This window comes from Mesoplodon densirostris, chromosome 3 (genome assembly GCF_025265405.1).
Source record: "Mesoplodon densirostris isolate mMesDen1 chromosome 3, mMesDen1 primary haplotype, whole genome shotgun sequence".
Classification (NCBI taxonomy): domain Eukaryota; kingdom Metazoa; phylum Chordata; class Mammalia; order Artiodactyla; family Ziphiidae; genus Mesoplodon; species Mesoplodon densirostris.
The window spans coordinates 60,646,368-60,652,562 of record NC_082663.1 but is presented as its reverse complement, the minus strand read 5'-3'; the positions used below and the strand labels follow the sequence as shown (position 1 = coordinate 60,652,562).

General features: G+C 41.8%; 1 non-coding gene across 1 annotated transcript; it reads left to right on the top strand.

Annotated features, from left to right (window-relative positions):
• Window positions 1–3,890: 3,890 nt before the first annotated feature.
• LOC132487325 (U6 spliceosomal RNA) lies at window positions 3,891–3,997 on the top strand. Its single transcript, XR_009531608.1, has one exon. It is a non-coding gene; the product is annotated as a U6 spliceosomal RNA (small nuclear RNA).
• The last annotated feature ends 2,198 nt before the right edge of the window (window positions 3,998–6,195 follow it).

The following is a 6,195-nucleotide window of genomic DNA, read 5'->3' as shown; positions in this document are numbered from 1 at the left end:
ACCATAATCCATTTGGTTTTTCTGCCCAGCCTTAGGTAATTTTCTTACATGCACGTGTTGATCAGTATTTGGCTGAAACTCAAGGAGAACCCTCTGCAGATCTCTGGATTTCTCTCTTTGTATAGCTCTCTCTTCTCTGGTACCCTGTCCTGCAAACCTAGCTGCCATTCCTCAGATTCTTCCTCTGTCATTTCAATTCAGGATGTCCACTGGGCTTTGCCTGGATTCCTGCTCCCCGTTCCACAGCCTAGAAACTCTTGTCAAGGCAGGAATCTGGGGCAATCATAGGGCTCACATTTTTTCCCCCAGTCTCTTATGTATCACTTTTTCATTGCCTGATGTCCCAGGGTCTTGAAATCTGTCATTTCATATATTTTGTCCTCTTTTATGTTCATTTCAGGTAAAAGGGTAAACCTGATCCCTGTTATTCCATCTTAGCCAGAAGCAGAAGTTTGGGGGGGGGAAAGCTAGCTAGCATCTTAGTCTTTTTCTTGGAACTTCCCTCCTGCTTGGAGCCTAATGATCACAAAATGACTACTACATCACTAAGCATTATCTTTACATTTAAGGCAGGATTTAGTGCCAGCCATGCTTGTCCATTTCATTACAAATACAAATATTTTCCCAAAGGTTCCCTAGCAAACTTATCCTTATACCTCATTGGTCATAATGAGACCATCCTTAGCTGTGAGTCTGAGAAAACAGGAAACAGTGTTGTCAAGATTGGCTTTAGCTAGGTATGATTTATCACTAGACATATTGCCACCCCAAAAGAATTGCAGAAGGAAGGAAAGAGGAACATAGGATATTGGATAGATAACTAGCAGGTTCTGGCACTGAGGCAACTACCAGTGTCTTTTACAGACAGTAAAATCAGCATCATTGCCTTGCACATAATCCACAGAGACTTTTCTGACAGCTGCTTTCCAACCTCTCTATAGCTGATAAAAAGGTCCTATGTCCTGAGGACCAGGGATAACATTCTAGTGCTCTCTGAGGGCTACTTCTTACCTTCAAGAAGGACTTTGAAGCTCTAAAACATCAAACCAAAGAGAAATTAGCAATTAAGCTGCTACTTGTTCAAGCCTCTGTGGTGAGATTTTCTGTTACTTGCTTCTAAATAAGTTAAAATAGCAAGTGATGCCTACTTCACTAACTTCAAAGGCGACCTCAGAAGATTTCTTACAGCCCATCTGAGGATCCATTGTTTTGTTTATCCTGTTTGGCTCGGCTCAGAGGTGATCAGGGAGAATGGAGAGCCAGTTAGTTCCTAGCATTCTTCCCAGCAGTCATGGCACAGCAGTGCCAAGTTCCAGACAAATTGATGAAGCAGTTTACAAGCCTGACTTTTGGGCCAAGGAGGCATCTTATTTGGCTAAGGAGACATCCTTCTGTGCGAATGCTTGAGCTTTCATGTTTGGGTCACTGGCAGAGCCTCCAGGCACTTAGATGTTAACTTTACAGAAAAAGAAAAAGCATGCATGCATACATACATGCATTTATTTATTTATTTGTTTGTTTGTTTGTTTGTTTGTTTATGGCTGTGTTGGGTCTTTGTTGCTGCGCGCGGGCTTTCTCTAGTTGCGGTAAGCGGGGACTACCCTTCTTTGTGGTGCACAGGTTTCTCACTGAGGTGGCTTCTCTTGTTGCAGAGCACGAGCTCTAGAACGCAGGCTCAGTAGTTGTGGTGCACGGGCTTAGTTGCTCTGTGGTATGTGGGCTCTTCCTGGACCAGGACTCGAACCCGTGTCCCCTGCATTGGCACGTGGATTCTTAACCACTGTGCCACCAGGGAAACGCAAAAAAGCAATTATTTTTACACCAACATTTTAAGTCCTAAGACTGACTTATAGGTGTCAGGAAATAGGGAAAGTAGTTCTTATATTTACCTAGTAAAGACAGACTTGACCTACTTTCCAACTGAGTCAGGTAAAGATACTCATTAAGTGAAGAGAGTCAAATAGTGTCTCTTTCCTGGATCCCCAAACTAATTCTCCATGGAGCTTAAAATTGTTTATTTCATGAAACAGTTGCATGAGTTTTCAGCAGAATTTCCTGCTTAGGCCAATCTGGCTGAGAAAGATTCTTGGGTCTGCAGTGTCCTAAGATTTGGGTGGTTAAGCATAAACTCTACAACTGAGCAGAGTCTGTGGAAGAAAGGCCTGGGAGGGGTATCTGGCTTGGAGAGGATTGGAAGAGAGAGGTCCAGCTTGGAGGATAGTACCTGGCTGGAGGAGGGGAAAGATGGGATCAGAGGAGAATTAACAGGTACTCCATTGAACATTACTTCTTATATTAGTAAGGATGAGCTAAGTTATGCTGCAATGACAAACAACCCCAAAATCTCAAAGGCTTTATGCAACAAAAGTTTATTTCTCTCTCATGAAAAGACCTTTGTGGGCCCAGGCAGATCTCTAGGGTGGTTGTCCTCTGCATGGTGACTGAGTTGTCCAGGCTGTTTCAATTCTTTGGACCTTCCATCTCAACTTACAGCCTTCTCCATGATTGCCTCAGTGGTGCAAGAAAGAGCCTAGAGAATCACACATGGGCGTTTCACTGTCTCAGCCTGAAAATGATGTGCACCATTACACTGGCCATCACAACAAGTCATGTGGCCCTGTCCAACTGCAAGGAATATAAAAACTGAGAAGTGCAGTCTTTCGTATGCCTGGAATACAAAAGGAGTCAGATATTGGTAGATAGAGTGATGTCAAATAGACTACTCTAATTTGTAAAACTTCTCTTAGAGAAGAATTCTGTCCCAAGTTGTCCCCCAGTTTAGAATTTCTTTCCAGAAGGGGTTCAGGGTCAGCCTTATGGTTGGAAGAAGTTTTAAGGAACTTATTTTGAAACTGCATTTACAAAGCCAGAAACAGCTATATAGATTGAACATTTATTTCAGGCAACTTTGGAAGATGCTGGTGGAAGCTGTGAGTGAGCAAAACCCCCTATCCCACCTCTTTCTCTCTCCCCTGCCTTCTCACTTACAGTGCCTGAGCTTCAAGTGCTTTAAGTATGATGCAGTGAGCATGTGCGCATTTGGTACCAGTCAAAACCCCCAAAGGGCAGGTCACCAATGGGCCCTCATGGGCAGGGAGGCCCAGGGAAGTGGTGTAGGCACCCATGAGACACTGGCTTCCACAACATGGCCCTTCAGTCTGTGCTGATACCTTGTCCCAACCTCTGTTTCCTGCAAACATCAGCAGTTCCACAGCTTGCTATCCCAGTAATGTGTCTTCTCAGGAAAGACCACTGGAAAAGTGCAATCAATAGATTAGATTACTGCTTCAACTCTTGGAGCTCGTCTCCTATTAGGAGTGGGTCCGTGTGTTTGTGCTGGAAAGAGCAGGAGAACAGAGAGTAGCACGCAGTTTTCTCAGCAGGACTGTGATGGTTAAGCACTCAACCCAGTCAGTGAGCTGGGAGGAGGGCAGACAGGAAGACATGCAGCCAGATGACTCACAGCCCCTCCACCTTGGGAGGCTCTTATCAGTCTAGGGAGTCCAATCAAATCACAGAGGTGCCAGGGACAGTGAGAGTTTTATCATCCGAAATGGCCACATTGGCCCTCCAGGTGGTATCTCAGCCATTTTCTGACCCTGCCAGATATGGTAACCAGATGTTGGTGTTGTGCTTTGTCCTCTCAAGGCTCAGCCGGCCTTGCACACAAAAGGCCTGTGATACCTTTATGTGTGATACCTTTAGGTGTGATATATTATGGGTCTGCCTAAGGGAAATGAAGAGCAAATAAACTTGTCTTTTGTGTTCCTTTTGTGCTAGTCACCAAATAAGCAGATCTTCCCTTCTCCTCTATGTTAACTCACCTAGGAGGGCCCTCTCTGGTTATCATGCCCAGTCTTGGAAATTTCTCCTTAAACATTCCTCTCTTAGTGCTCACTTCGGCAGCACATATACTAAAATTGGAACGATACAGATAAGATTAGCATGGCCCCTGCACAAGGATGACACGCCAATTCATGAAGTGTTCCATATTTTTTCAGTTAAGGGATACACAAAACAATTAGATGTAAAATATGGTATCAAAACAGTAATCATGAGGGGGAGGAGAGTACAAATGCAGGGTATTTTAAAAGCATTTGAAATTAAGAGATCAGCAACTTAAAATAATCACAGATAGATAAATAGATAGATAGATAGACTGCTATACAAAATCTCACAGTAATCACAAACTAAAAATCTATTATAGATATACACACAAAAAAGAAAAAGGAATCCAGACACAACACTAAAGACAGTCATCAAATCACAGGAGAAGAGAATAAATCTTCCTGCCTTAGTTTCATTCCCTTAGCTAAATCTCTATTATTCTGAAAGTATTCTTGCAAATGGAGAATAATTAACAAGTTTTCTGCCTTATCAATTAATGAATTAATTATTATCTCAATTAATTTTAATTCTTCAAATATATTCATCCATCCATTTCTCTGTGTTCCCCTTCTACTCAATAAAGTATATGTAAAATATTCTGTTGGTGCCTTGGGGGATTTTGGAAAAAAGAGAGTGATAAACAGAGCTAGTAAAAGATATCCAGGGGTTTCTGGACAGGACACCAACAGTGACCACTTTAGGAGGTGACATTTAAGCTGCTATTGGAGTGGCCATACTACCCAAAGCAACTACAAATTTAACGTGATACCTATGAAATTACCTATGACATTTTTCAAAGAACTGAACAAATAATCCTAAAACTTATATGGAACCACAAAAGACCCAGAATTGCCAAAGCAATCCTGAGGAAAAAGAACAAAGCTGGAGGCACAACCCTCTCAGACTTCAGACAATACTACAAAGCTACAGTAATCTAAACAGCATGGTATTGGCACAAAAACAGACATATGGATCAATGGAACAGAATAGAGAGCCAAGAAATAAACCCACACACCTACAATTGATTAATCTTCAACAAAGGAGGCAAGAATGTACAATAGAGAAAAGACAGTCTCTTCAGCAAGTGGTGCTGGGAAAGTTGGACAGCTGCATGTAAATCAATGAAGTTAGAACACACTCTCACACCACACACAAAAATAAACTCAAGATGGCTTAAAGACTTAAAGGTAAGACACAACACCATAAAACTCCTAGAAGAGAATATAGGCAAAACATTCTCTGACATAAATCGTACCAATGTTTTCTTAGGTCAGTTTCCCAAGGCAATAGAAATAAAAGCAAAAATAAGCAAATGGGACCTATGGTGCCATTGGAGTGATAAGAAAAAGCTGGTCATGCCAAATGCAGAGGAAGAGTGAGCTTGGTGAGTCAAGGGTCTGGGCAGAAGATCAGTGGACCAGGACTGTAGGATGTGAAGGGTGATTTGGGGGAGATCAGATCATGAGGAACTTTGTCAGCTGGGACAGGCATTCAGAAGACACTGGCTGTCTTAATCAGAAGCACATAGTTGAATATTATGGTTTTTCTGATGTGGGCCTGTCTCTGGCCTATAGTTGCCTTCCATTTTTTGTGTGATACTGGTTTTTCCATTTAAGATAATGTGAAGTTTCCTTTTAAAGTAAATGTATTTAAGGAAACAGGCCTTATAAAAATATTGAGTGAATAATATAGATATGGCTAAAACCATAAAGTTGGTACCTGAATGACTAAAATTAGAGAAACACTGCCTTTGGGCAGAGCGAAATGGAACAATCTGTTTGCGTCCCGATATGCTTAGGAGACCAGATGCTCAGTACTTTGCCGAGGATTTGAGAAGGCAGCTGCCTAGAGAAAGAGGCAGATGTGACTCTGCCTTGTGTTGTTCTAAAAGCCCAAGTGTCCACATAAAGGTAGCACAGAATATCCCTCACCTCATGGGTCACCTAACTGATGGCCAGGAAGCACTGAGGCTCCTAGCACCTTCCACACACCATTCAGTCATGGCCTCTTTAGGGTGCTGTACTTTACTTCACCTTTTAAGTTGCTCTTGATAATTATTTTAAACAGACTTCCCCAGCACAAAATAGGGAGGAGACTCACTGTGATTTCTTCTAAACCTTATACATTGTTTAAAAAAAAAAAAAAAAAAAGCCCTCACAAATACGGAAAGAAAATTCTGACAATTAAATATCCAGTGGCACACAGAAATAAAACGACAAGAATTACATTACAAAGATACCAAGATTTCTTGATTGTAAGTTCTGTTTAAAAATCTGTATTTCTGCAAATATCTGCATTCCTGAAATC